Genomic DNA, 11,176 nt, shown 5'->3' on the forward strand with positions numbered 1-11,176 from the left:
ATGCGGTGTTTGGTTTTCTGTTCTTGTGATAGTTTGCTAAGAATGATGGATTCCAGCTGCATCCATGTCCCTACAAAGGACACAAACTCATCCTTTTTTATGGCTGCATAGTATTCCATGGTGTATATATGCCACATTTTCTTAATCCAATCTGTCACTGATGGACATTTGGGTTGATTCCAAGTCTTTGCTATTGTGAATAGTGCTGCAATAAACATACGTGTGCATGTGTCTTTATAGCAGCATAATTTATAATCCTTTGGGTATATACCCAGTAATGGGATGGCTGGGTCATATGGTACATCTAGTTCTAGATCCTTGAGGAATCGCCATACTGTTTTCCATAATGGTTGAACTAGTTTACAATCCCACCAACAGTGTAAAAGTGTTCCTATTTCTCCACATCCTCTCCAGCACCTGTTGTTTCCTGACTTTTGAATGATCGCCATTCTAACTGGTGTGAGATGGTATCTCATTGTGGTTTTGATTTGCATTTCTCTGATGGCCAGTGATGATGAGCATTTTTTCATGTGTTTGTTGGCTGTATGAATGTCTTCTTTTGAGAAATGTCTATTCATATCCTTTGCCCACTTTTTGATGGGGTTGTTTGTTTTTTTCTTGTAAATTTGTTTGAGTTCTTTGTAGGTTCTGGATATTAGCCCTTTGTCAGATGAGTAGATTGCAAAAATTTTCTCCCATTCTGTAGGTTGCCTGTTCACTCTGATGGTAGTTTCTTTTGCTGTGCAGAAGCTCTTTAGTTTAATGAGATCCCATTTGTCAATTTTGGCTTTTGCTGCCGTTGCTTTTGGTGTTTTAGACATGAAGTCTTTGCCCATGCCTATGTCCTGAATGGTACTACCTAGGTTTTCCTCTAGGATTTTTATGGTATTAGGTCTAACATTTAAGTCTCTAATCCATCTTGAATTAATTTTCATATAAGGAGTAAGGAAAGGATCCAGTTTCAGCTTTCTACTTATGGCTAGCCAATTTTCCCAGCACCATTTATTAAATAGGGAATCCTTTCCCCATTTCTTGTTTCTCTCAGGTTTGTCAAAGATCAGATGGCTGTAGATGTGTGGTATTATTTCTGAGGACTCTGTTCTGTTCCATTGGTCTATATCTCTGTTTTGGTACCAGTACCATGCTGTTTTGGTTACTGTAGCCTTGTAGTATAGTTTGAAGTCAGGTAGCGTGATGCCTCCAGCTTTGTTCTTTTGACTTAGGATTGTCTTGGAGATGCGGGCTTTTTTTGGTTCCATATGAACTTTAAAGCAGTTTTTGCCAATTCTGTGAAGAAACTCATTGGTAGCTTGATGGGGATGGCATTGAATCTATAAATTACCTTGGGCAGTATGGCCATTTTCATGATATTGATTCTTCCTATCCATGAGCATGGTATGTTCTTCCATTTGTTTGTGTCCTCTTTTATTTCACTGAGCAGTGGTTTGTAGTTCTCCTTGAAGAGGTCCTTTACATCCCTTGTAAGTTGGATTCCTGGGTATTTGATTCTCTTTGAAGCAATTGTGAATGGAAGTTCATTCCTGATTTGGCTCTCTGTTTGTCTGTTACTGGTGTATAAGAATGCTTGTGATTTTTGCACATTAATTTTGTATCCTGAGACTTTGCTGAAGTTGCTTATCAGCTTAAGGAGATTTTGGGCCGAGACAATGGGGTTTTCTAAATATACAATCATGTCATCTGCAAAGAGGGACAATTTGACTTCTTCTTTTCCTAACTGAATACCCTTGATTTCTTTCTCTTGCCTGATTGCCCTAGCCAGAACTTCCAACACTATGTTGAATAGGAGTGGTGAGAGAGGGCATCCCTGTCTTGTGCCAGTTTTCAAAGGGAATTTTTCCAGTTTTTGCCCATTCAGTATGATATTGGCTGTGGGTTTGTCATAAATAGCTCTTATTATTTTGAGGTACGTTCCATCAATACCGAATTTATTGAGCGTTTTTAGCATGAAGGGCTGTTGAATTTTGTCAAAAGCCTTTTCTGCATCTATTGAGATAATCATGTGGTTCTTGTCTTTGGTTCTGTTTATATGCTGGATTATGTTTATTGATTTGTGAATGTTGAACCAGCCTTGCATCCCAGGGATGAAGCCCACTTGATCATGGTGGATAAGCTTTTTGATGTGTTGCTGAATCCGGTTTGCCAGTATTTTATTGAGGATTTTTGCATCGATGTTCATCAGGGATATTGGTCTAAAATTCTCTTTTTTTGTTGTATCTCTGCCAGGCTTTGGTATCAGGATGATGTTGGCCTCATAAAATGAGTTAGGGAGGATTCCCTCTTTTTCTATTGATTGGAATAGTTTCAGAAGGAATGGTACCAACTCCTCCTTGTACCTCTGGTAGAATTCAGCTGTGAATCCATCTGGTCCTGGACTTTTTTTGGTTGGTAGGCTATTAATTATTGCCTCAATTTCAGAGCCTGCTATTGGTCTATTCAGGGATTCAACTTCTTCCTGGTTTAGTCTTGGAAGAGTGTAAGTGTCCAGGAAATTATCCATTTCTTCTAGATTTTCCAGTTTATTTGCGTAGAGGTGTTTATAGTATTCTCTGATGGTAGTTTGTATTTCTGTGGGGTCGGTGGTGATATCCCCTTTTTCATTTTTAATTGCGTCGATTTGATTCTTCTCTCTTTTCTTCTTTATTAGTCTTGCTAGTGGTCTGTCAATTTTGTTGATCTTTTCAAAAAACCAACTCCTGGATTCATTGATTTTTTGGAGGGTTTTTTGTGTCTCTATCTCCTTCAGTTCTGCTCTGATCTTAGTTATTTCTAGCCTTCTGCTAGCTTTCGAATGTGTTTGCTCTTGCTTCTCTAGTTCTTTTAATTGCGATGTTAGAGTGTCAATTTTAGATCTTTCCTGCTTTCTCTTGTGGGCATTTAGTGCTATAAATTTCCCTCTACACACTGCTTTAAATGTGTCCCAGAGATTCTGGTATGTTGTATCTTTGTTCTCATTGGTTTCAAAGAACATCTTTATTTCTGCCTTCATTTCGTTATGTACCCAGTAGTCATTCAGGAGCAGGTTGTTCAGTTTCCATGTAGTTGAGCGGTTTTGATTGAGTTTCTTAGTCCTGAGTTCTAGTTTGATTGCACTGTGGTCTGAGAGACAGTTTGTTATAATTTCTGTTCTTGTACATTTGCTGAGGAGTGCTTTACTTCCAATTATATGGTCAATTTTGGAGTAAGTACGATGTGGTGCTGAGAAGAATGTATATTCTGTTGATTTGGGGTGGAGAGTTCTATAGATGTCTATTAGGTCTGCTTGCTGCAGAGATGAGTTCAATTCCTAGATATCCTTGTTCACTTTTTGTCTCGTTGATCTGTCTAATGTTGACAGTGGAGTGTTGAAGTCTCCCATTATTATTGTATCGGAGTCTAAGTCTCTTTGTAAGTCTCTAAGGACTTGCTTTATGAATCTGGGTGCTCCTGTATTGGGTGCATATATATTTAGGATAGTTAGCTCTTCCTGTTGAATTGATCCCTTTACCATTATGTAATGGCCTTCTTTGTCTCTTTTGATCTTTGATGGTTTAAAGTCTGTTTTATCAGAGACTAGTATTGCAACCCCCGCTTTTTTTTGTTCTCCATTTGCTTGGTAAATCTTCCTCCATCCCTTTATTTTGAGCCTATGTATGTCTCTGCGTGTGAGATGGGTCTCCTGAATACAGCAGACTGATGGGTCTTGACTCTTTATCCAGTTTGCCAGTCTGTGTCTCTTAATTGGAGCATTTAGTCCATTTACATTTAAGGTTAAGATTGTTATGTGTGAACTTGATCCTGCCATTATGATATTAACTGGTTATTTTGCTTGTTAGTTGATGCAGTTTCTTCCTAGCCTCGATGGTCTTTACATTTTGGCATGTTTTTGAGATGGCTGGTACCGGTTGTTCCTTCCCATGTTGAGTGCTTCCTTCAGGGTCTCTTGTAAGGCAGGCAAAATCTCTAAGCATTTGCTTATCTGTAAAGGATTTTATTTCTCCTTCACTTATGAAACTTAGTTTGGCTGGATATGAAATTCTGGGTTTAAAATTCTTTTCTTTAAGAATGTTGAATATTGGCCCCCACTCTCTTCTGGCTTGTAGAGTTTCTGCTGAGAGATCTGCTGTTAGTCTGATGGGCTTCCCTTTGTAGGTAACCCGACCTTTCTCTCTGGCTGCCCTTAAGATTTTTTCCTTCATTTCAACTTTGGTGAATCTGGCAATTATGTGTCTTGGAGTTGCTCTTCTCGAGGAGTATCTTTGTGGCGTTCTCTGTATTTCCTGGATTTGAATGTTGGCCTGCCCTACTAGGTTGGGGAAGTTCTCCTGGATGATATCCTGAAGAGTGTTTTCCAACTTGGTTCCATTTTCCCCCTCACTTTCAGGCACCCCAATCAGACGTAGATTTGGTCTTTTTACATAATCCCATACTTCTTGCAGGCTTTGTTCATTTCTTTTTCTTCTTTTTTCTTTTGGTTTCTCTTCTCGCTTCATTTCATTCATTTGATCCTCAATCGCTGATACTCTTTCTTCCAGTTGATCGAGTCGGTTACTGAAGCTTGTGCATTTGTCACGTATTTCTCGTGTCATGGTTTTCATCTCTTTCATTTCGTTTATGACCTTCTCTGCATTAATTACTCTAGCCGTCAATTCTTCCACTTTTTTTTCAAGATTTTTAGTTTCTTTGCGCTGGGTACGTAATTCCTCCTTTAGCTCTGAGAAATTTGATGGACTGAAGCCTTCTTCTCTCATCTCGTCAAAGTCGTTCTCCGTCCAGCTTTGATCCGTTGCTGGCGATGAGCTGCGCTCCTTTGCCAGGGGAGATGTGCTCTTATTTTTTGAATTTCCAGCTTTTCTGCCCTGCTTTTTCCCCATCTTTGTGGTTTTATCTGCCTCTGGTCTTTGATGATGGTGATGTACTGATGGGGTTTTGTTGTAGGTGTCCTTCCTGTTTGATAGTTTTCCTTCTAACAGTCAGGACCCTCAGCTGTAGGTCTGTTGGAGATTGCTTGAGGTCCACTCCAGACCCTGTTTGCCTGGGTATCAGCAGCAGAGGCTGCAGAAGATAGAATATTTCTGAACAGCGAGTGTACCTGTCTGATTCTTGCTTTGGAAGCTTCCTCTCAGGGGTGTACTCCACCCTGTGAGGTGTGGGGTGTCAGACTGCCCCTAGTGGGGGATGTCTCCCAGTTAGGCTACTCAGGGGTCAGGGACCCGCTTGAGCAGGGAGTCTGTCCCTTCTCAGATCTCAGCCTCCGTGTTGGGAGATCCACTGCTCTCTTCAAAGCTGTCAGACAGAGTCGTTTGCGTCTGCAGAGGTGTCTGCTGCTTTGTTATTGTTTACTGTGCCCTGCCCCCAGAGGTGGAGTCTACAGAGACAGGCAGGTTTCCTTGAGCTGCTGTGAGCTCCACCCAGTTGGAGCTTCCCAGCAGCTTTGTTTACCTACTTAAGCCTCAGCAATGGCGGGCGCCCCTCCCCCAGCCTGGCTGCTGCCTTGCCGGTAGATCACAGACTGCTGTGATAGCAATGAGGGAGGCTCCGTGGGTGTGGGACCCTCCCGGCCAGGTGTGGGATATGATCTCCTGGTGTGCCTGTTTGCTCAAAGCGCAGTATTGGGGTGGGAGTTACCCGATTCTCCAGGTGTTGTGTGTCTCAGTTCCCCTGGCTAGGAAAAGGGATTCCCTTCCCCCTTGCGCTTCCCAGGTGAGGCAATGCCTCGCCCTGCTTCAGCTCTCGCTGGTCGGGCTGCAGCAGCTGACCAGTACCGATCGTCCGGCACTCCCCAGTGAGATGAACCCAGTACCTCAGTTGAAAATGCCGAAATCACTGGTCTTCTGTGTCGCTCGCGCTGGGAGTTGAAGACTGGAGCTGCTCCTATTCGGCCATCTTGCTCCCGGGGTTTTCTTTTCTATTACATAGTCAGGCTGCATGTTTTCTGAACTTTTATGACCTGCTTCCCTTATAAAACTGAATGCCTTTGATAGCACCCACGTTACCATTTGAATGCTTTGCTGCTTAGAAATTTCTTCCACCAGATACCCTAAACCATGTCTCTCAAATTCAAAGTACCACAAATCTCTAGGGCAGGGACAAAATGTCACCAATCTCTTTGCTAAAACATAATGTGAGTCACCTTTGCTCCAGTTCCCAACAAGTTCCTTATCTCATCTGAGACCACCTCAGCCTGGAACTTATTGTTCATATTGCTATCAGCATTTTTGGCAAAGCCATTCAACAAGTCTCTAGGAAGTTCCAAACTTTCCCACATTTTCCTGTCTTCTTCTGAGCTCTCCAAACTGTTCTAACCTCTGCCTGTTACCCAGTTCCAAAGTCACTTCCACATTTTTGGATATCTTTTCAGGAACACCCCACTCTACTGGTACTAATTGACTGTATTAATCCATTTTCACACTGCTGATAAAGACATGCCCGAGACTGAGAAGAAAAAGAGGTTTAGTTGGACTTACAATTCCACATGGCTGGGGAGGACTCACAATCATGGTGGGAGGAGAAAGACACTTCTTACATGGTGGTATCAAGAGAAAATGAGAAGAATACAAAAGCAGAAACCTCCGATAAAACCATCAGAACTCATGAGACTTATTCACTACCACGAGAACAGCATGGGGGAACCACCCTCTTCCCCATGATTCAAATTATCTCCCACCAGGTCCTTCCCACATGTGGGAATTATGAGAGTACAGTATAAGATGAGATGTGGGTGGGGACACAGAGCCAAACCATATTAGTGCATAAGTGACTCAGGTTACTTCTGGATGATGAGTACTTTCTGGAGCTGTCACCCTTACAGGCCATGACTTTCTCTAGCACTGTCCAGATTACAGGTGTCTTTCCTGATGCGATGTGGGGCTATCTCTTCCTCCAATTGTTATTTCACTGAGAAAAGAAAAGCATTTTTTTTTTTTTTTTTTTTTTTTTGAGACAGAGTCTGACTCTGTCACCAGGCTAAAGCGCAGTGGTGTGATCTCGGCTCACTGCAACCTCTGCCTCTGGGGTTCAAGCGATTCTCCTGCCTCAGCCTCCTGAGTAGCTGGGACTACAGGCGCCTGCCACCGCGCCCAGCTAATTTTTGTTTTTAGTAGAGATCGGGTTTCACCATGTTGGCGAGGCATTGTCTCGATCTCTTGACCTTGTAATCTGCTGGCCTTGGCCTCCCAAAGTGCTGGAATTACAGGTGAGATCCACTGCGCCCGGCCGAAAAGCAATTTTTACTTTTCTTGTTTGTTGTTGATTTCTCGCTCAGAATATAAACTTCTTAAGAGCACACTGATAATCTTTACTCCTGGCAGGAGTTCCCAATCTTTGGTCTCTGAAACACTGATGATATTCTCTGTCAGCTGTGCTGATTCCTAGCTATGACACCAATTGATTTCTGTCTTTTTTTTGTTGTTGTTGTTTAAGGATGTCACTAAGCTCATATGTGGTAACTAATAATAATGCAGTAATAATTTACCTACTCATAATTCTGCAATCAGGTTATTTCAGCTCAACAAATATTTTCTGAGGCCATGATTTGTGATAGGCATTGTGCTGGAGGCTGGATATAATGGTGGATAAAGTAGTCATATTTAGGACCCCGACGGAATTTACATTCTGGCAGGGAAGACATATATTAAATAACTAGTTGTAAATATGTCAAGTGTTTCAGCTAAATCAGCTATGGGAGCATGTACTAGGGTGTTTACCTTGGTCTAGGAGTCAGGGATATTCTTGCTGAAGAAGTATATTCTATACTTCAGCTATAACTTGAAGCTTGGATAGGATTTAGCTAGGTTGAGGGCAAGGTGTAGGTGTGGGGATGAGCTTTCCAGGTAGATGGAAATAGAGCTGGACAGGCCTGTAGGCACAAAAGTGAACATATGTTTGACAAACTGAGAATAGTTCAATGTAACTGGATCAGAGGGTGCAAGGGGAAATGTGGGACAATGAGACTGGAAGGTCAGAAAGTGGCAAGACTATGAACCATACAATGGATTTGAGACATTATCCTGTGGATGGATAGAAATAACTAAAGAGTTTTAAGCAGAAAGATAACAATCAGATTTCTTTTGTGAAATATTATTCTATAATCATCTCTTTAGAAACTCAATAGTCAAAAACGAGCAATAAATAGCAAATGCTTCCAAGCAGTCTAAATTTATTATATCTGTGATGAAGCCACAGTCCCAAATTTATGCATTTATTTTACTCATAAAAGAATTCCCATGTGTGTAATTTAGTTTACATTTTATTTACACGCTTTCAAAAGCTTTGTTATCTCATTTTCATAGTTTTTTTTGGTGTTGTCATTTACCTTTCCTTTTTCTTTGTTTTTGTTTATTTTTTTGTTTTTGTTTTGTTGGTGGTAAAAGATAAATATACTTAACAAATGAATGTATTTTAACTGAACCTTGAAAGACCGTAGAAAAGGCAAAGCATACAGAGAAAGCCGACTGGTCAGTATTAGCTACTTAAGAAGACATGTAGTGTATTTTAGAAATATTTTCATAAAATATTAAAAAATCTTTAAACGTTTGTTATTATAACAGTAACAGCCAATTACATCTGCAGGAATTTGGGACACACCTAGTCCCACAAGATGGGAGCTTTTCCTTTATCTGTCATCAAGGAAGAATGAAGACTGTTTCACAGTTTTCCTATTTCAAAGGCTAGTCCCTTTATTACACTAATATTGGTAATTTAATATTTCCCCCCCCAAAATCACACTTAAGATTAGTTGTATACATGCTTATTTTGATAATCAGGTTTTTTGATGCTTAACCAAAGGACGTGAAGGGTAACAAGGCAGATACAAGTTTGGTAGCTATTTAAATAATACTTCTTATCCAAACTTTAAATATCTCTTACAGTTGTGCTTTCCTAATTCTGTTGTTTGGTTTTACAAGTTTATTGCAGCAGAGACTATCTGCCCGTGTCTTTTCTAATTTATTTCCTTTTAGTACGTACACGATGGAAAACAAGGGTACCAAACTTTGATACAAGGTTTGTGTAAAAAAAAAAAAGTCAGGATTTCAGGGCATGGACTTTGAAGGCAGAGTGCCTTGATTTGGGTTTGAGCTCTTTTTTTATATCAGCTGTGTGAATGAGGCACTTTACTCTCTCAGACAGAATTTTTTCCTATTTGAAGTTACTATGTCTGGATTTTAATCCTGGATCTACCTTTGACTAACTATTTGGCCTTCGGAAACTTTTCAAACCTGGCTTCCTATGTTAAGGATGATTATAGTAAATAAACATAAATAGAACTACTACCACTATTACTTCTACCACTGCTAGTTCTACTAGTTGTTATTAGTCATGGTACTGGTGATAGTAATATTACCACCACCACCACTAGTAACAAAAACAACGGTATCTGTCTTTTTTCTACTCAACAGTTATTACAATAGAAAATATGTTAATATATAACCTAAATCGGAAAGCACTGTGCAATTATAAGAAGTTACTATTATATCTTTAAATCTTCTACTAAATTCTTAACAGTTAAAATTTTGATAGATTTATTGGATATTTGGAGAATTAAGAAAAACATTCGTATAGCACACCATTCATATCATTCTAAAAATACATTCATATAGTTCATCTCATTTTACTATGTTTAAAAATCAGTGCTATTGATAGGAAAGATACTATTATCTATTTTGGAGACTGTCATATATGCAGAAAGTGGCAGCTCTTTATAAAGGTATAGAAAGTCTCCTATCTGGTAGGACATTTCCTCTCTGGTTCTGCCCTGTATATCTCTAAGGGCAAAAAAAGTGTTCAAACTGTTTTTCATGAATTTGCATCACTAAAGATAACTGCCTAGTTTCTCATAATGTTTCCCTAAACAAAACATGTGAGTTGTTTCCAGTGTTTTGGTTTTATAAGGAATGCTTCAATATACATATTTCTTGCATAAATAGGGTGAATATTTTTGTGGAATAGATTCCTAGAAGTGGAAGTATTGGGTAAGGTGTATGTGTATTTCAAATTTTATTAGAAACAGACAGTTCATAAAAGGAGATATTCAAATGGCAATAAACATATGAAAAAGTACTTGACATTGTTACTCATTTGAAAAATGCAAATTATAGTCACAAGGAGATACCACCCAGAATGGCTAAAATTAAAAAGACTGGCAAAACCAAACATTGAGAAGGATATAGGATGTAGAGCAATTGGAACTCTCATACATTGTTTGTGAAAATGTAAATTGATAAAACACTGTGGCAAATTGTAAATAATTATTGAAGCTAAGGGTATTCCAGCTCTATGACTTAGCCATCTCAAAAGCAATGAGCATCTCTGCCACCAAAAGCCATGTGCAAAAATGCTCACAAGGAAAATGAAATAAAAGCAGAACATATTGAAATGAAAAACAAGTATTCAATAAAAAACAACAGTAGAAAAGATTAATAAAATTGATAAGTCTCAGGTGAAAATTATCAAGACAAAAAGTGAGAAGTTACAAAAAGTGAGAAGGAACGAAAATGGAGACATTAAAAAGACCATAAAAATATATTATGAATACATTTTTGTCAGTAAATTTAAAAATTTGAATATAATAGACAAATTTCTGGGAAAATAAAAACTTGGCAAAAGTGACAGAAGAGAAAATACAATATCTGAGAAATGTTATAACTTCTAAAGAGACTTAATGTTGAGAAATGTATTGGGAGATTTTGTCATTGTGTGAATATCAGAGAATTCACTTACACAAACCTGGTTGGTATAGCCTACTATACATGTAGGCTACAGGCCACAAACCTGTATAGCAAGCTCCTGTAGTGACCTACTGTAGGCGATTGTCACATGATGGCAAGTATTTGTGTATGTATATATACACACACATATATATATATACACACATATATATACACACAGATACATAGAAAAGGTACGGTAAAATACAATATAATCTTATGAGGCCACCATTGTGTATGCCATGTGTTGTTGACTGAAACATTGTTGTGCAGCATATGAATGTATATAAAGGAAGAAGTAATGCATCTTACATGAGCTCTTCTAAAAAACAGGAAAATAGAGAATGCTTCCTAACTTTTTTGTGAGATCTACGTAACCTTAATAATGAAATCTGACAGGAGCTTAAAAAAAAAAAAAGGGAAAATCTCAGATCAATCTTTTTTTTCACATACCTAGATAATAAATCTTATAT

Source organism: Theropithecus gelada, chromosome 1, assembly GCF_003255815.1.
Source record: "Theropithecus gelada isolate Dixy chromosome 1, Tgel_1.0, whole genome shotgun sequence".
Lineage (NCBI taxonomy): Eukaryota > Metazoa > Chordata > Mammalia > Primates > Cercopithecidae > Theropithecus > Theropithecus gelada.